General features: G+C 44.1%; 1 long non-coding RNA gene across 1 annotated transcript; it reads right to left on the bottom strand.

The window, feature by feature from the left end:
- Nucleotides 1-847: 847 nt before the first annotated feature.
- Nucleotides 848-19,576, bottom strand: LOC117871844. Its single transcript, XR_004644344.1, has 3 exons — nt 19,240-19,576; nt 17,571-17,665; nt 848-1,056 (listed from the first exon to the last, which is right to left on the bottom strand). It is a non-coding gene; the product is annotated as an uncharacterized LOC117871844 (long non-coding RNA).
- Nucleotides 19,577-20,711: the final 1,135 nt, after the last annotated feature.

Here is a 20,711-nt window from a genome sequence, read left to right on the forward strand (position 1 = left end):
AGTAGAATATGTAACTAAAACTAAGTGTAATGTGGCATGGATTAATGAAACAAGTTTTTAAAACAAAAAATACCTTGACCTCGGACAACCTAGTTTGTCCCAGGGTGGTAAAAATCATGATTTTACCTGATAAAAACCACACAGGTAAATACCATCCCATCCCTGTTGGAAGCTCTTTAGGGCAGATATCATCTCTCAGTGTGTGTCTGTACAGTGCCTAGCACAATGGAGTACTGATCTTGTGGTGGGACCTTTAGGCCATTTTAATAATAATAAATTGAGAATAATTATGAGACTGATTTAATGCTGAAAAGCACTTTGAGATCAGATGAAAGATTTTATCGAACAGCAAAACATGTTTAACATGCAAACAAGAATAATATGCTAATAATACACTTGTACCTCGATATAACACTGTCCTCGGGAGCCAAAAAATCTTACCGCGTTATAGGTGAAACCGCATTATATTGAACTTGCTTTGATCCACCGGAGTGCGCAACCCCTCCCCCCTGGAGCACTGCTTTACCGCGTTATATCCAAATTTGTGTTATATCGGATGGAGTTATATCGAGGTAGCGGTGTAATAAAAGTGGGTTATATAAACTTTGTGAGCGCTGCTGCAATGCAGACAGCGAGAACTCCAGAATTCAGGCCATCCTACAGGGTAGTTAAGAAGTTACTGATTTTTTTTGAGAAGGGTATTATATCCCCAGTAGCTCTGTGAGGTCACTTCTGTCAGTCCATTGTGCCAAGGTTCCAGGCCTACAAACACTTGCACTCATTTAACTTTATGCAGAGACATAATCATTTGACTTCACTTTTAATGTTAAGTTAAGCATATGCATGACTGTTAGCAAGATCAGGGCCATATCTTGGGATTCATTGGCCCAAAACACCATAGTGCCTTCTTTGGGTGTTTCCCATGTCTAGTGAAAACTACAGTATGGACTTCAGGCATGATCCAGCTCCCACTGAAATGGGAGACTCTCCATTAACTTCCATGGGTGTTGGATTCGGCCCTTAATGGGCAACAAACGTGATTTTTGATAGTCACAACTGCAAAAAATAAATAAAACCTAAATTAATGGTGTAAAATGCTCATTTCCTGTTTTAGGACTCGAGATTTTATACATCAAGCTTCTGACCAGTGCAAAATTTTACCAGCTGAGCTATAAGCCACTGCAAATAAAGTGTTGCAGATAAAACTCTTAGCTTTAACAGAGAAAAATGTACTGCTTGGTGTAGGATAATAGTGCAGTAGCAAGCTAAGAATTTAATTCATCTAGCAAAGTATTTGGTCTTTCAACAGTTGCCAGCACCAGAGGGAATGAACAGAACAGGACAATGAGTCATACCTTGTTGTCCTGTCCCACCTTCTGACAGTCAGAGGTTTAGAGACACCCAGAGCATAGTGTTGCATCCCTGATGATCTCGGCTAATAGCCATTGATGGACCTGTCCTCCGTCAATTTATCTAATTCTTTTTTGAACCCAGTTAGAGTTTTGGCTTTCACAACATCCCCTGACAAGAAGTTCCACAGGTTGACCTGCATTGTGTGAAGAAGTACTTCTTTTTGTTAGTTTTAAACCTGCTTCCTATTAATTTCATTGAGTGACCCCTAGTTCTTGTGTTATGTAAGTAATATTTCTCTCCACCCCATTCATGATTTTATAGAACTCTATCATATCCTCCCTTAGTCATCTCTTTTCTAAGATGAACAGTCCCAGTCTTTTTAATCACTCCTCATACAGAAACTGTTCCATACCCTTAATCATTTTTGTTGCCCTTCCCTGTACTTTTTCCATTTCTAATATATCTTTTTTGAGATGGGATGACCAGAACTGCACACATTATTTGAAGTGTGAGTGTACCGTGGATTTATATAGTAGCATTATGATATTTTCGCTCCTTTCTATCCCTTTCCTAATGGTAGCTAACATTCTGTTAGCTTTTTTTACTGCCGCTGCACACTGAGCAGATGTTTTCAGAGAACTATCCACAATGATGCCAAGATCTCTTTCTTGAGTGGTAACAGCTAATTTAGAACCCATCATTTTATATGTATAGATGGGATGTTTTCCAAAGTACATTACTTTGAATATATCAACATTAAATATCATCTGCCATTTGTTGCCCAGTCACCCAGTTTTGTGAGATCCCTTTGTAACTCTTTACAGTCATTTTTGGACTTAACTACTTTGAGTAATGTTATATCATCTGCAAACTTTGCCACCTCATTGTTTAACCCTTTTATGAATATGTTGAACAGCACTGGGCCCTGTACAGATCCCAGGGGGACACCACTATTTACCTCTCTCCATTCTGAAAACTAACCATTTATTCCTACCCTTTGTTTCCTATCTTTTAATCAGTTACTGATCCATGAGAAGACCTTCCCTTTTATCCCATGACTGCTTACTTTGCCAAGGTCCCTCACCAAAGGCTCTTAAGCAAAGGCTTTCTGAAAGTCCACTGTATCCATTGGATCACCCTTGTCCACATGTTTGTTGGCCCCGTCAAAGAATTCTCAGAGATAGGTGAGACATGATTTCCTTTTAGAAAAGCCATGTTGACTCTTCCAACATATTGTGTTCATGTAAGTGTCTGATAATTCTGTTCTTTATGATAGTTTCAACCAATTTGCCTGGCACTGAAGTTAGGCTTACTGGCCTCTAATTGCCAGGATCACATCTGGAGCCTTTAAAAAAAATCAGGATTACATTAGCTATCATCCAGTAATCTGGTATAGAGGCTGATTTAAGCAATACAGTAGAACCTCAGAGTTACGGACACCTCGGGACTGGAGGTTGTCCATAACTCTGAAACGTTTGTAACTCTGAGCAAAGCGCAGTTTCGGCTCTAGATCCAGCAGCTGATGCTCCAAGCCCAAGCGTCTTGCTGTACGTGACTGACCCACACGTGGGGGTGGGGACAGGCAGCCTAGATGTGCCTATCTTTAAGAATCAATACAGGCACATACAGTATTTGCTTTTTTTTCGGTCTCTGCTGCTGCCTGACTGGTTACTTCTGGACACTGGTTTCATTCGGTGTTTGGTTGGCCGGTCACTCCATAACTCTGGTGTTCCTATCTTTGAGGTTCTGCTGCAGGTTACATACTACAGTTAATAGTTCTGCAATTTTATATTTGAGTTCCTTCACAACTCTTGGATGAATACCATCTGGTCCTGGTGATTTACCATTTAATTTGTCAATTTGTTCCAAAACCTCTATTGATACCTCAATCTGAGACAGTTCCTCACATTTGTCACATAAAAGAATGGCTCAAGTGTGGGAATCTCCTCTGCAGGAGAAGCAAGGCAAAGAATTAATTTAGTTTCTCCAAAATAGCCTTGTCTTCCCTAAGTGCTCCTTTAGCACCTCAATTGTCCAGTAGCCCAAGTGATTGTTTGGCAGTATTTCTGTTTCTGATACACTTAAAAAAAATTGTTGTTGGTTTGTGGCTTTTGCTAGTTGTTCTTCAAATTCTTTGTTGGCCTCCTTAATTATGCTTTTACTGTTGACTTGCCAGAGTTTATGTTCCTTCTGTTTTCCTCAGTCGGATTTGACTTCCAATTTTTAAAATATGCCTTTTTGTTTCTAACGACCTCTTTTACCCAGTTATTTAGCCATGGTGCATTTTTTTGGCCCTTTTACTTTTTTTTTTTTTTTTTTAATTTGAGGTATACATATAATCTGAGCCTTTATTATGGTGTTTTAAAAAAGTTTCCAAGTAGCTTGCTGGTATTTCATCCTTATGACTATTTCTTTTAATTTCATTGTTTTTGTTTAATTTCCCCTTTTGAAGTTAAATGCTACTTTGGTGGGTTTCTTTGGTATTTCTCCTGCCCCCAAGGATGTTAAATTTAATTACATTATGGTCAGTATTACCAAACAGTTCAGCTACATTGACTTCTTGGATCAGATCCTTTGTGCCACTGACGACGAAATCAAGAATTGCCTCTCCACTTGTGGATTCCAGGACTACCTGCTCCAAGAAGCAGTCATTAATGGTGTCTAGAAACTTTCTCTCTGTATCCCATCCTGATGTGATATATAGCCAGGCAGTATTGGGAAGGTTGAATTTTCTGTTTTTGTAGCCCCTCTAATTTCCCTGAACATTTCACAATCACCACCACCATCCTGGTCAGGTGGTTGATCACATATTCCTACTGCGATATTTTTATTATTCAAGCATGAGACTTCTATCCCTAGAGATTCTGTGTGAAGATTTTTAGTATATTTGACTATGGTTTCTTTCACATATACCTCGGAAGGATATTCTCAGTGCAAGGGTAACATGACATTATCTGGAAGAAGAGTGGGATTGTTCCCCCCTGCTCCAGCTTGATGTTCTCCTTCCCCAAGACTTTTCTCCTCCTCAACAGCACAGCGGCTGTCAGACTGGGAGTGGGGCCACTTTACTGTTCCCCGGTAAATCTTGTCTATGTACCTTTCTGTCTCCTCCAGTTCAGCTAGGATGATCTCAAGAGCCCATACTCTGAGGGCCATGAGCATCTTGCACCGAATTCACACATATGCCACCTGCCCACAAAGGTGCATTCAGTGCAATAAACTGGATGTCCAGCAGCAAGAGTGGTGGCTTTCTGCCTGTATTATTTTTTACTGTTGCAGATGATTTGTTTGTTTCAGGGGGGTTATTGGCTTACGTTTAGAGAGGGTTTATTAGGTCTATTTGACTCTCTCACAAAACTCCCTTGTTTGCTGCTCCTGTTCTCTAGCTCAGTGGCTCTCAGTCTTTCCAGACTACTATCCCCCTTTCAGGAGTCTGATTTGTCTTGTGTACCCCAAGTTTTACCTCAATTAAAAACTACTTGCAAAAAAATACAAAAAAAAAGTCACAGCACACTCTTACTGAAAAATTGCTTACTTTCTCATTTTTACCATATAATTACAAAATAAAGAGTTTGGAATATAAATATCTAGATGAGTTGACATACCCCCTGGAAGACCTGTGCGTTCCCCCAGGGCTACATGTACCCCCAGGGCTACACGTACCCCTGGTTGAGAACCACTGATCTAGCTCCTCTGGACATTTACAAGCTGGTCTTTGAACCCCTGTTCTCCCAGAGTTAGCACCACCCCATTGTCAAAGGTTCCTAAAAGGATTAGGGATCAAAGGGCGGCAGGCTAGAGCCTCGTTAGCAAGGCACTCAGCCTTCCCTAGCAGGCCGCTAGGCTCAGCACACACGCCCCTAAACAGACCTCACTCCAACGGTCATGTAGTCACTCCTCCTTCACCTGGAGAGCTCCCTCACAAAACTGTTTGCTGCACCTGTTTGCTAGCTCGAAGATAATAATTAAGGTGTATTAGGGTTCACAGGTTTTTCCGTTGTTGTATACATTCACAGTACCTGGTTTAAAAAAAGAGTATATAAACAATAGAGATACAAGTGACAACATTTTCATGGTCTCATTTCATAGCTGTCATCACCCATTAGGGGAGACATCGATCAGTGGGTTTCTAAGCATGCCGCTCTTCCTTTACAGTTACTGCTGCTCCATTTTTTTCTTATTAAAAGTTGCTCAGAACAGAATTATTGAATTAGAAACTTGTATCAAGGTGGCTTTCACCAATAACTTGGCACAACTATCGCTGTATATTCATGTTCCTTTTATTGTATTTTTATGTTTGTGGCCGTTATCAGTGACAGCTTGGCAGGTACAATTAGTGTGCTAAGCTGTTGTTTTTATTTCCCACCCACCTCCGTCTGCTTCCAGATGTGTCATTCCCTACCAACAACTGCTTCAGTACATGGTGGTTCCTTGCGCTGGATGACACCTTATAATAAGTAGAAATGTTGGAGAGAAAGAAAAACAAGACAGAGAGAGAAAGGAAAAATGTCCCATTGCTTGATCAAGTAATAAGGCCATGTCAGAAGGCATTCCCCAGCTACCCAGTGTGCTGCACTGCCAGACCCATATGGGTGGTCTCCTATTCACAATATGCATGCAGTCTGTTACTGTTCACCATGTGTATCTTTAATCTTTAGATTCCAGGCACTACAGAACACAGTACAGGCGTAGGTCCAGGGCCCCCCTCCACCCATTTTTCTCTGCCACACCCAGCAACTATTTATCTTCCCTTACTGAGCTAATTACCTCATTAGCCCAATCATTGCCCCCACATGTCAAAATTTCCACCATAACAGGTCAATTGCTCCCAGTTAAACCTGTCATCATCTCTGTTACTCAATCACTTGAGTGACCAGGGCGCTACAGCTTGCACTCTGTCACAGGCCTATTCTGCCAACAGTTTATTCGTTTAGTAATGATTGATAAAGATGATTAATGCCCAAGGGCACATAAAGGGCACTTTACACACCATTGGTCCTTATTGGACAGTCCAAGGATTGATGTGGAGGGATGGAAGAGAGTCAGGGAATTCATAGTTTTGAGGGACATGGATGTTTCCTCCCTACAAAGCTAACATGACCGCCTTAGAAAAGTGTGCACACTTCCAACTTCTTCTCAAATAACGGCCAGGCCAATTGCCATGGAGGTCAGGGAAAGCTTGATAGTGAGCTGAAGGGCCTCTATTACAGTGGGGTTGGCCTTTCCTCAGGCTGAAAGAAGACTCCAAGAATTACTGCTTCCACCACTCACATTCCCAGAAGTTCAGACTGGCAGTCTACCTGTGGACCAAGGACACTATGGTGGTATCTTTATAAGTGACTAGTTTTGTGTGCCTCAACTTTTGAATGCACAGCTTGAGACACCTTAGAGGGCCCTGATTTGCACAGTACTAACTGAAAATCAAGTCACTTTAAGGTGTCTCAGGTTGAGCACCCAAAAATCACCAGTTGTTTTTTGAGAATCCTGTCCCAGGGTCCCAAGCGTCTCAAAAGGCATGTAACTTTAACTATCTAACTAACTAACTATAACAAGAAATCCATGGAGGGATGAGGAGAAACACTGCAGTTTACACTAGCTGAGAATGAAGGCCTTGGTTCTAGATGTTTTGAGTACAATCTTGACAGCATTAAAGTCAATGGTGAAACTTCTGTTGACGTCAGTAGGACCAAGATATCACCCTTGGCTTTTACATTTTGATTTCCATCTAAAAACAACTTCACCAAAAGGATGCCTGTCAAGTCCTCTGGCTGCCCTTGCCGTACATTAAAAACTACAATGCTGGAAGAGTTGCAACATAAGCCATTGAAAGCACCGGCTCTTCTCCTTCCTCTATAACACACCTCATTTGGACACTGTTCAACTCTCTCTTCAAGTGAGGTCTCCAATGCAGAGATTGTCAGCCACCACCTTCTACCTTTTGCAGTTGCAGTGGATAGAAAACGTCCACTCTTCTTTGGAGACCAGGCCATATGATGATGTTTTTGACATAACTGGCTCTCTTTCTTCCTCCTCCTGGTTTGCATATGTTCTGCTAAATGATATACATGCAGTGAGTCTAGTTTGACAGCAGCACCCATGATCCGAGCACTGGCACATGATTGACTAGGTCATTGCCCGGGCTCAGGATCGCAAAGATGTCCACATTATTCAAGCCATGACTGGAAGAGATGACTATTGTACTGATCTCCTAATCCACTTGATCATGACTGTCAGACTGGCTCCTAAATGATAGCTGCAATGGAAATAATAGAGACAGAAAATCAATATAGAGACATTCAAGGTTCAGATAAAGCATGATCTCTTCTGCCAACGCCTTAGTGAAAAACTGACAAATTCCAAAGAAAGACAACTGAAGTGAGTCATAAGTACCTGGGATGCCTTCAAATCTAGCATCCTCAGTGTCTGTGAAGTCATGCTAGGATTCTCTACTAGGAACCATCAGGAATGTCTTGATGAAAATGATCGGGAGATAGACGACCTGATCAATCACAAACACAAGGCCTTTTGTGTCTGGCAGAATGATATCAATTTGGTGCTAAAGAAGTCAGCTCACCAGCAAGCAAAGGCAGAGGTTCTGAGAAGAACAGGTGGTGGCTAGATAAGTCACATGAGCTTCAACTCCTCATTGAAACCCATGATATGTGTGGCTTTTTTAATGCAAGTAAAACCATTTAGGCCCATGCATCTGGGAGCCAACCACTCTGAGATTGATGGATGGAGAGGAGTCGATCAAAGAAATGGAAGCTGTCAATGCATGCTGGAAGGAACATTTCAAAGTTCAACTCAGTCGGGACTTTACTGTTGATGACAATGTCTTCACCTTCATCCCACAACACCCGAGACGTACTCAGAATACCTCCAACCCTGGAAAAAGTGTGTAGAGCTATTAAGCAGATGAACAACAACAAGGCATCTGGAATTGATGGAATCCCTGCAGAAATCTATAAGCACGGGGGAGAGGAACTCTCCTTACAGCTATGCACTTATTTTGAAAATCTGGAACCATGAGAAAATTCCAGATGAATTTAAAGATGCTGTGATTATGAGAAGGTGGAGGAGAAGGTATTTGTAGCTATTTGTAGTTGTAGTTGTAGTTGTATGTGTGGAGGCTGGTAGAGGCAGTGAGCTGGGAGAGAAGCTGAGCCCTGAGTAGGGGGTGGGGCTTCTCTGACTAGGAGTCTTATAAAGGTAGCCAGACAGTCAGGCAGCAGCATAGACAGCTGCAGTGGCACAGGAGCCAGCAAAGAGAGCTATAAACAGGGGAGTTTGAGTGGGAGTTTGGGGGAAGACTAAGAGAGGCAGGCAGACAGGTTACTGAAGGGAGTGTGCACTGTTCTAGCAGTGTTTTGGTGCTTGTTGGGGGTTTGTTTTGCTGTGGGTGGTGGTGTTTTGGTTTGGTTTGTGTTTCCCAGATTTACAGGATTTAGATGAGAAGGCTATGTCAGATACAGAGGCAGCAATGGTAGTGACCCAAGCAGTGGAAGACACAATGAAGATGACTGGATGTGGAAGCTGCGGCATGTACGTGATCCTGGAGGGGGTACCTGATCAGAGTTTTGTCTGCATGAAGTGCCGCCTGATAGAACTGATGGAAGAAAAGATCCGAGGATTGGAGATGCAGGTGGAAACCCTGGTTGAGTTCAGAAGGGGGTTTGAGCGGATGATGGAGCAAAGACATGAGGAGTCTGACTGGAAAAGCTCAGACTTGCAGATGGAAGCAGGACCAAAGAACTTGGAGAGGAGACTGCTGGGTGAGGAAAGTGGACAGTGGAAGCATGTGACTAAGAGAACCAGGCAGAAGAAAAGACGGGCTAGTGAAGGAGAAATAGAGCTCAGGAACAGGTTTGCGGAGTTGGAAAATGAAGAAGGGGCACAGCAGGTGGTCCCTGAAGGTGAGAGGGCAAGGAAGAAGAGAAGAGCAGCTAGTCCTATAGGAAGCAGGGAAGAGTCAATAGAGATAACAACACCAAACATGAGCCCCAGGACGATACAGGATGGGTTGCGGAGGATTGCAAGGGTGAATAGGAATCGAGAGGACTTGCAGCCAGAGGGAACAGGGGATAGACCAGAGAATCGCACCGTCACCAGGAAAAGGCAGGTCTATGTGATTGGAGACTCCTTACTGAGAAGAATAGACAGGCCTGTAACCAGAGCTGATCCGGAGAACACAAGGGTGTGCTGTCTGCCGGGTGCTAAGATACGGGATGGGGACCTGAGGCTGAAGAGGATCCTAACAGGAGCGGGAAAGAATCCACTGATTGTCCTTCATGTGGGAACAAATGATACGGCTACATTCTCGCTGGAATGTATCAAGGGAGACTATTCCAGGCTGGGGGAAACACTTAAGGAAATCGAGGCTCAAGTGATCTTCAGTGGGATTCTGCCTGTTCCTAGAGAAGGGCAACAAAGGTGTGACAAGATTATGACGATCAACAGATGGCTCAGGCAGTGGTGCTATAAGGAGGGCTTTGGGATGTATAGCTGCTGGGAGGCATTCATGGACAGAGGACTGTTCTCTCAGGATGGACTTCACCTGAATAGGGAGGGAAATAGACTTCTAGGATGGAGGCTGGCACAACTGATTAAGAGAGCTTTAAACTAGGAATTGGGGGGAGATGGTTGGGAGATGTCCAGGTAATCTCCACGCCGGATTTTAACATTGAGAGGGGAGAAAACGAAGAAAGAAAGGATACAGCCATGGGTAGGAGAATGGACATACGGAGGAAGGGTACTATAGATACCATTCTAATAGGTGATACTAGTGGTAGAATGTCTGGGCCTAATCGGGTAAAGAATGTGAGCGAAGCCAAACAGCAAGAATTAAGATGTTTGTACACCAATGCGAGGAGCCTAGGTAACAAAATGGAGGAACGAGAGTTACTGGTGCAAGAAGTGAAACTGGATATTATAGGGATAACAGAAACATGGTGGAATAGTAGTCATGACTGGAGTAAATGTATTGAAGGATATGTGCTGTTTAGGAAAGACAGAAATAAAGGCAAAGGTGGTGGAGTAGCATTGTAGATCAATGATGAGATAGACTGTAAAGAAATAAGAAGGGACGGAATGGATAAGACAGAGTCTGTCTGAGCAAAAATCACATTGGGGAAGAAAGCTACTAGAGCCTCCCCATAGATAGTGCTTGGGGTGTGCTATAGACCACCGGGATCTGATTTGGATATGGATAGAGACCTCTTTAATGTTTTTAATGAAGTAAATACTAAAAGGAATTGTGTGATCATGGAAGACTTTAACTTCCCAGATATAGACTGGAGGACAAGTGGTAGTAATAATAATAGGGCTCAGATTTTCCTAGATGCGATAGCTGATGGATTCCTTCACCAAGTACTTGCTGAACCAACAGGAGGGGATGCCATTTTAGATTTGGTTTTGGTGAGTAGTGAGGACCTCATAGAAGAAATGGTTGTAGGGGACAACCTTGGTTCAAGCGATCATGAGCTAATTCAGTTTAAACTAAATGGAAGGATAAACAAAAATAGACCTGTGACTAGGGTTTTTGATTTCATAAGGGCTAACTTTAAAAATTTAAGGAAATTAATTAGGGAAGTGGATTGGACTGAAGAACTTGGGGATCTAAAGGTGGAGGAGGCCTGGAATTACTTCAAGTCAAAGTTGCAGAAACTATCAGAAGCCTGCATCCCAAGAAAGGGGAAAAAAATCATAGGCAGGAGTTGTAGACCAAGCTGGATGAGCAAGCATCTCAGAGAGGTGATTAAGAAAAAGCAGAAAGCCTACAAGGAGTGGAAGATGGGAGTGATCAGCAAGGAAAGCTACCTTATTGAGGTCAGAACATGTAGGGATAAAGAGAGAAAGGCCTAAAGCCATGTAGAGTTGGACCTTGCAAAGGGAATTAAAATCAATAGTAAAAGATTCTATAGCCATATAAATAAGAAGAAAACAAAGAAAGAAGAAGTGGGACCGCTAAACACTGAGGATGGAGTGGAGATTAAGGATAATCTAGGGATGGCCCAATATCGAAACAAATACTTTGCCTCAGTCTTTAATGAGGCTAATTAGGAGATTAGGGATAATGGCAGGATGACAAATGGGAATGAGGATATGGAGGCAGATATTACCACATCCGAGGTAGACAGAATTTAAACAGCTTAATGGGACTAAATCGGGGGGCCCAGATAATCTTCATCCAAGAATATTAAAGGAACTGGCACATGAAATTGCAAGCCCATTAGCAAGAATTTTTAATGAATCTGTAAACTCAGAGGTTGTACCGTATGACTGGAGAATTGCTAACATAGTTCCTATCTTTAAGAAAGGGGGGAAAAAACTACAGGCCTGTTAGTTTGACATCTGTAGTATGCAAGGTCTTGGAAAAAATTTTGAAGGAGAAAGTAGTTAAGGACATTGAGGTCAATGGTAATTGGGACAAATTACAAAATGGTTTTACAAAAGGTAGATCGTGCCAAACCAACCTGATCTTCTTTGAGAAGGTAACAGATTGTTTAGACAAAGGAAATGCAGTGGATCTAATTTACCTCAATTTCAGTAGGCATTCGATACGGTTCCACATGGGGAATCATTAGCTAAATTGGAAAAGATGGGGATCAATATGAAAATTGAAAGGTGGATAAGGAACTGTAAGGGGAGACTACAACAAGTCGTACTGAAAGGTGAACTGTCAGGCTGGAGGGAGGTTACTAGTGGAGTTCCTCAGGGACTGGTTTTGGGACCAATCTTATTTAATCTTTTTATTACTGACCTTGGCAAAAGAAGTGGGAATGTGCTAATAAAGTTTGCGGATGACACAAAGCTGGGAGGTACTGCCAATACAGAGAAGGACTGGGATATCATACTGGAAGATCTGGATGACCTCGTAAACTGGAGTAATAGTAATAGGATGAAATTTAATAGTGAAAAGTGCAAGGTCATGCATTTAGGGATTAATAACAAGAATTACTGTTATAAGCTGGGGACGCATCAGTTGGAAGTAACAGAGGAGGAGAAGGACCTTGGAGTATTGGTCGATCACAGGGTGACTATGAGCCGCCAATGTGATATGGCCGTGAAAAAAGCTAATGCGGTCTTGGGATGCATCAGGCGAGGTATTTCCAGTAGAGATAAGGAGGTGTTAGTACCGTTATACAAAGCACTAGTGAGACCTTATGTGGAATACTGTGCGCAGTTCTGGTCTCCTATGTTTAAGAAGGATGAATTCAAACTGGAACAGGTGCAGGGAAGGACTACTAGGATGATCCGAGGAATGGAAAACCTTCTCTTATGAAAGGAGACTCAAAGAACTTGGCTTGTTTAGCCTAACCAAAAGAAGGCTGAGGGGAAATATGATTGCTCTCTACAAATATATCAGAGGAATAAATACCAGGGAGGGAGAGGAATTATTTAAGCTCAGTACCAATGTGGACACAAGAACAAGTGGATATAAACTGGCCATCAGGAAGTTTAGACTTGAAATTAGACGAAGGTTTCTAACCATCAGAGGAGTGAAGTTCTGGAACAGCCTTCCAAGGGGAGTAGTGGGGGCAAAGGTATATCTGGCTTCAAGACTAAGCTTGATAAGCTTATGGAAGGGATGGTATAATGAGATTGGTCTTTGACTATTAGCGGTAAATATGCCCAATGGCCTGTGATGGGACACTAGAGAGGGTGGGATCTGAGTTACTACAGAGAATTCTTTCCTGGGTGTCTGGCTGGTGAGTCTTGCCCACATGCTCAGGGTTTAGCTGATCGCCATATTTGGGGTCGGGAAGGAATTTTCCTCCAGTGCAGATTGGCAGAGGCCCTGGGGTTTTTTCGCTTTCCTCTGCAGCGTGCGGCACGGGTCACTTGCTGGAGGATTCTCTGCACCTTGAAGTCTTTAAACCATGATTTGAGGACTTCAATGGCTCAGACACAGGTTTGATACAGGAGTGGGTGGGTGAGATTCTATAGCCTGCGTTGTGCAGGAGGTCAGACTAGATGATCATAATGGTCCCTTCTGACCTTAAAGTCTATGATTCTATGATCTTTAAGAAAAGAGATGAATTCAACTATGGAAATTATAGAGGAATCTCTCTGCTAGCAACTTCAGGAAAGATCCTCCCTAGATTTCTTCTGAACTGTCTTCTTCCTTTTGCCAAAGACATTATTCCTGAATCTCAGTGTGGATTTAGACCATCTAGAGGCACGACTAACATGATCTTTACTGCCTGCCAGCTGCAGGAAAAATGTAGAGAACAACTCTGACCATTATATCTGGTGTTCATTGACCTGACAAAAAAGCCTTTGACTCCATCAACAGGGAAGCACTGTGGAAAATCCTTCTGAAGTTTGGATAGCCACCAAAATTTGTCACCATCTTTCATCTCCTTCACGATGACTTGCAAGCCGTGATCCTTTGTAATGGATCTCCTATGGCTCCTTTTAAGGATAATATAGGTGTTAAGCAGGGCTGTGTCATTCTCCTGATGCTCTTTTCCACCCTTGCTGGGATGCTCTATTTGATCATAGACAAGATCCCAGCAGCTGTGCAGCTCATCTAGTCAATGGATGGTAAGCTGTTCAACTTGGGTCACTTCTGATCCAGAACAAAAATGCTGCTGACCCATGTCATTGAGCTGCAGTATGTTGATGACGCTGTAATGTGTGCTCACTTGGGAACAGATCTTCATGCGATCATTCACGTCCTTGCTGAAGCATGCCAGAAAGTGGGACTGACACTCAACATCCAGAAGACAAAGGTTCTCTATCAGCATAATTCCAAGCACCAGCAATACATATCCATGATAACCTTCTGGAGAATGTTGTGCATTTCCCATATCTTGGAAAGCCACCTCTCACAGACAGCTGACATTGACAAAGAAATCCAGTATCAGCTCAAATGTGCTAGCTGAGTTTTTGGTCATCTGAGAAAGAAGGTATTTGAAGATTGTGACATCAGAATTAAAATCAAACGTATGGTTTACAAAGCTGTTGTGATCCTCACCCTATCCTATGGGGCTGAAATGTGGACACCAAAAGGAGACATCTTAAGACACTGGAGAAGTATCGCCAGTGCTGTTTGCATAAGATTCTTCTAATTAGATGGGTGCATAGATGCACTAATCTCCCGAGCTGGGAGACTATAGCGGAGCCCCGCTAAGCTGAGGATTGGTCAGAGCTGCTGGAGCTGCCCACTGACCCGGGCACTGAGGAGTCGCTGGGACTACTACTGGCCTTCTACCTTGAGGAAATGGAGGCCCGCCATGGATCCAGGTACTCCCCAAGGGGAGGGGAGGAAGTGGCCCTGGGGCAGCCGACCCCAGTCTGGCTGCAGTGGTGCCAGAGACCCAGTCAGCGTGTTGTGGCTGGAATCCCCGCTGACCCAGTGTGGAACACTCTGCCACTGTGAGGACCCTGGGCTGGGGACCAGTGGAGTCAGGTGGGCCTGGGCCTCCCTACCACCTGCCACTCGACCCTTGGGGTGGCAGCCTGCTCTCTCTAGGCCAAGAGGCCTGCGTTTGTCAGCCATCTGCCAGAGATAGGATGCCTGAGCCTGTGCTACTCTGCCTGGATTGTAGGCCTGAGCCCCTAACCATTTGCTGCTCCGCCCTGACTGTAGGCCAAAGCCTTAAACTGCGTGCTGCCGCACCCTGACTGAAGGCATGGAATCATAGACTTGTGCTGCTCTGCCCAGATCGCAGGCCAGAGCCTCTAACTCAGGGGTGGGCAAACTACGGCCCACAGGCCACATCCGGCCCGCGGGACCGTCCTGCCTGGCCCCCGAGCTCCTGGCCTGGGAGGCTAGCTCCCGGTCCCTCCCTTGCTGTCCCCCTCACTCCCCCGTAGCCTCAGCTCGCTCGCTCTGCCACCGGCACAATGCTCTGAGCAGCGGGGCTGTGAGCTCCTGGGGCAGCGCAGCTGCAGAGCCCGGCCTGACCCGGTCTCTGTGCTGCGTGGTGGCGGTGGCGGCGGCGGCGGCAGCAGCGTGGCCCAGCTCCAGCCGGGTGGCACGGCTGTAGCGCCGCCAGCCACCGGTACTCCAGGCAGGGCGGTAAGGGGGCAGGGAGCAGGGGGTGTTGGATAGAGGACAGGTGGCGGGGGTGTGGTTGGTGGTCGGGGGGGAAACAGGGGGTTGAATGGGGGCAGGGGTTCCAGGGGGCAGTCAGGAAGGAGGGGAGGTTGGATGGGGCGGCAGGGGGCAGTGAGGGGCAGGGTTCCAGGGGCAGTCAGGGGACAGGGAGAAGGGGTGGTTGGATGGGGCAGGAGTCCCAGGGGGGTTGTCAGGAATGAGAGGAGGGGTTGGATGGGGCGGCGGGGATCTGGGGACAGTCAAGGGACAGGGAGCGGGGTGTGTGTGGATGGGGCAGGGGTCCCAGAGGGGCCGTGAGGGAGGGGGGGGTTGGATGGGGCAGGAGTCCTGGGGGAGGTCAGATAGGAGGTGGGGGCTGGGCCAAGACCCCCTCCCCTAACTGGCCCTCCATACAATTTATGAAACCCGATGCGGCCTTCAGGCCAAAAAGTTTGTCCGCCCCTGCTCTAACTGTTTACTACTCAGTCCGGACTGCAGGCCAGAACCATAGACTGTTGGGTGCCTCACCCTGCTTGATGGCCTGGGCCCATAGGCTCATTTGCAGCTGTTCCCTGAATACAGGCCAGAGTCATAAACTGTTCAATGTCTGTTAATACTCTGGCTATGAGAACTCCCACTGACTTAGTGAGATGGAGTGGCCTCCCACTGACCCAGAGCGGGAGGGCCCACCGCTAACACACTACAGTGCGGAACTTGAATGAACAGAACGGGAACAGTCAGGCGTAAGCCTGAGAATAGGGGGTAGGGAAAGAACTTGAGAGAAGCATAAAGGGTAGGGGCTGCCTGAGAAATTAGGCTACCTGTGGGGGAGCTGATGTCAGAGAAGAAAGCCATGGAGATTGAGGAAAACTGAGAGGAGCTGCAGCGAAAGGGTGAGAGAAAGTGTGTCTTAGAAATGGTCAGTAGATAGCAAAGAGAAGCTGAAGACTAAGTGGAAGGAGGAAGCCTGGAGATTTACAGACAAGCTGTGCATAGCAGAGGAATCTCCCAGGGAAGGCTGACAAGTAGATAGTAGGAGGTACATGCAGTTGTTTTAGGAATTATCAGTTTTGTGGGAAATACCCTGGATATAAAACTGATCTACAAAGGAGAGCGATCATTTTATAAAGTGCAACATGCTGTATTCTACATATTGCTGAAAGGGTATTCAGGCAGTTGGAAAATGAGAATTACCACAGTGGATCTGACTAAAAGTCCTTCTAATCTAGCATCTTGTCTCTGACAATGGTCACTAGCAAGTGTTTCACAAGAAGGTGCAAGAAGCCCTGTAATAGACAATGATGGAATAACCTGCTGACAGAGAAAGTTTTATCGTGCTGACTCCCGACAATTAGTGATTGGCTTATGCACTGAAGCATTAAAGTTTATATCCATAATGTCTTTTTATGCCATCTAATAAAATGGTGGCTGTTGCCATTACATGGCTAATGGCCATCTAGATGTAAAAATGTACAAAATATAGATAGGGATCACCCCACTCACTACTGATACGGAGCCACCTCTGAAGTGAAATGCAGCCCACTGCTATTAATAGCCCACAGTGTCAATAGGACACTGCAGTTTAAGACAGGAGGTGACAAATGGCATATCCAGTGGAAAGTGCATGAGGAATGTGGGGACTCCGAATGTAATTATCCCAGCTGGGATTTGACCACAACACAGGGACTGGTGCCCTTAAGCCCTCAACAAGTGCCACAGAATCTTTTCTGATTCACAGTGGTTAGCATTTTAATTGTACATCTCCTGCAGAAAGACAGAAACCCCATCAGCACAGAGTCCACTAACACCATCCTGAGACGTTGGTCCAGTACTGACTTAGAAAAAGGGATACTTGTGGAATCAACACCACAACTTCCTGCAGGTCCTAGTTCCTCAGAGGTTTTTCATCCAAGTATACCTCCATCCAGGTGTGTGAGATCTGATAGGATCTCTGCATAAGGTGAATGGCTCCAAGCATATTACTTAAATAAGACATATTCCAGGTCTAAAACCTATCTGAGAAAAATGTTTTTTCTATTTGGCAGTTACTCTTTCATGCCAATTGGCATCTGGAATCATTGTCAATACTGTATTTTTTAAATTCTTCATCATAAGAAATTATCCCTCCGAGAAGGGAGGAAAGCCATAATTAAAATTGAAAGTGATAACTCACAGTCATATCCTTTCACAGCAACATTGTTCAAAAGAGACTAAAATGTAACTCCAGAAGCAGCAAAACCTCTGTGTCCTATCAAGGGAGAGGAGTATCTGAAAGAGATGTAAACAGAGTAAAAAAATCAGGCAATCTGGCAATGTTTGCAGAAAGGCTACATTACATTTCAAAACTGTGAACAGCGAACAATTTCCAGTCTCTGTTTGCTTAGTGGAAAGTATAAGCATTTGATGTAATAGTCAGTCACAGTTCAGGGCAAGTGCACCTGTATTCCCCCTCTATGATCCAGCAAGGGCACCCACTCTAGGCTTCCGGATCCCCAGCTGTTGCCTCTCTTCGGTGGAGACATGCATCTCTCTCCCTTCTGACTGGAATATTTCCAGGCTGAACAGTTCCCTGACTATACTGCTACTTCCCTGGAAAAAGACAGACTGCCTAAACATTCCTGCTTCACTTCTCTCCTCAGAGACAGTACACAGTGTAACTGCCACAATTAAATTACCACACAGCCCTTTCTAAGCATGCACATTTATCCTTAAGGTGAAAGCATTACAGAAAAAACATATTCAAAAACAAAAAAAGAACCAAAACACATGCTGATAAGCTTAATAGAGATCATCCTTTCACTCCAACGAGGGCTCTGGTCGGTGACTAGTCCTTCAAACTCCGCACAGGGGTTTTTCCTGTGATCACAATTTCATCACAGCTTCAGCTCTGAAGCAACACCTATGTTTTCTGGGGCCTCAGTAGGTCAAAAACCTTCCAACCCTTCCTTAAGGATTGAGTGCTCCACACACACACCATCCCCGGACCAGAGGTTCTGTCCATTTGGTAGATCAGAAAGAAGGCCCTGACTCAGTTTTTAACTCAGGCTATTTAACCAAATATCCTTTCTTTGTCTGTTGGTTCCTGGAGATTCCTGTTTGAACCTGTATATGCAAGCCTCTCTCCAGGTGGTGGTCGCTCTCTGGAAGGGCTACAACCTGAATGAATTTGCCTACGCCCCACCCCCTGCACCGTTGGTTTTAGTTTCTGGAGGGCTGTGGTCCCCCTTCCTCATGGAAATACATATGCTCCCTCATAGTACATAAACATTTGCATTTTTAATACAGTGAACTCCTAAAAAGCTCAGTTCAATAAAGTTTAACTTAATTCAATAATGTTTGTCCAGGGTATTGTCATATCTGCCACACTGTTATGAAAGGAGCTAAATAATTGTGTATGGTTGCTTCGTACAGTAAATAATTTTAAACTTACATACAGCTTTCCATCTTTAAAGTGCCTTATAAACACTAACTCCCCACATTTTACAGATGGGGAAACTGAGGAAGCAACCCTGAATGACTTGCCTAAGGCTTCATGAGGATTCAGCATCTGAACCTAGTTTAGAAAACCAGAGTCCTAGTCTTCAGTTCTTGTGCTCAAACCACTAGACTATATCTCCCTTAAATACAGACCATCATAGCATCCAAGTGAATCCGATGCACAACAGTAATTTTTTGCAGAGTAATTAGAGCTTTACCAAAGAGCATTCACAGAAATTACAAAGTAACAAAAATTAACAGAAAAAATGTAGTCCTTCATTCTAAATGTCTTCAGTGATGGATTAAGTATTTTCCTTTCACCACTCGAGAGTTTTCTTACACACTCTATTTCTGACATTCTTTACCTTCTTAACATGAATGTAATGTAGAGAATCTTTCCGTTGCTCTGCTGATGTTTTCATCATTTAATTGAGGCAGGTTGCACTCCAAAAAGAATGTGCTGAGGGCTAGGTCAGTGCACTTTGTATTTTTCCAGATCGTACCTATAATATAATATCAAGATGACTTAACAGCCGTAAACACACCCATGCAAAAAATTAGAAAGAATGGCTGCAATAAGAGGGATGGCTCTCATTAATATGCCCCAATTAAGTCTGGTGAGAAAATCTCAAGTACATAGGGTGAGGATTAGCGAAGGAATAGAATAAAGGAAACATTTTCTTGTGGTTAGAGGTGACAGATCTGTACAGGCTGAGGCCAATTCAGCTCACAGCAAATGAGCTTCTCATATCTTGTAATGCAGTAGGTGAAAGGAAGAGTTTTTGCTAGCAGATTAACAAGAGATAGTGGAGGTGAACTGCAGATTCAGCCATCAATGTGTTTCAGCCAGACAGGCAATCTGCAGGACCCTGGGTATAAGCAGGCATGCACCACTAAACTCCATGACATACAATTTTTAATATCCTGTGTGTGACATTTCTTGTGGCAACTGGCAAGTAGTTTAATTCTTCAGGAGGCTTTTTATTAACCCACTGCTAGGTTTCTCTATTTAACAGCATCCCCCGCGCTAGTGGTCATATTGTACGTGTAAAAGACATGTGTATTAGGAAGATTAGGAGTCTACTGATGTCGGGGTAGAGTGGGGGAAGAAATGAATTGGTCAATGTGTCTACAGGTGTCAGATTGCTAAGGGAAGCCCTGTGCAGGAAGGCAACAGCAAAGTAGGTTCAACAGAGCTGCAAATTAACAGTGATAAAAAAGACTTTCTTTGCTGTTAATAGAACCCTATTGGGCAACCGTAAAGAAGTAGATGGTTTTCAGACACTGCCTTCGAGTCCCAGGTTGCTAATGGTGGAACATAGCTTGTACTACGGATATTGTAAGCTCTTTGGGGTGGGGCCATCTTTTTGTTCTATATATGTACAGCACCTAGCACGAATGGGTCCCGCTCTTTGACTGGGGAACCGAGGTACTACACGAGAAATAACAAACAACATACCTTGTGATCAGTAATTTGTATGTGGAAGGAACAGAACCAAATTCAGAGGGTATGATGAAACACTATTAAACAATGCCCGAGTGTCTCTGTTAAGGATTGTGCCCCCCCCCCAAAAGCCCTGTTGTCTTACCTTGATCCATCATTCATTGTATCCAGACATCAGATGATTCCATTAATCTACAGTTTTTTAAAGGTTACATACTTCCATAGATTTTAAAGCCAGAAGGCACACTTATGGTCATCCAGTCTGACCTAGTGTTTAACACAGGCCATAGAATTTACCCAGTTAAGCAAAAGAGATGGGGGGCGGGGGGAAAGCTCCATTTACAAACAAACAATTGGTTATTTTGGCTCTCAGTATATCTGAAAATATTTAGC

This window comes from Trachemys scripta, chromosome 1 (assembly GCF_013100865.1).
Source record: "Trachemys scripta elegans isolate TJP31775 chromosome 1, CAS_Tse_1.0, whole genome shotgun sequence".
NCBI classification, from domain to species: domain Eukaryota; kingdom Metazoa; phylum Chordata; order Testudines; family Emydidae; genus Trachemys; species Trachemys scripta.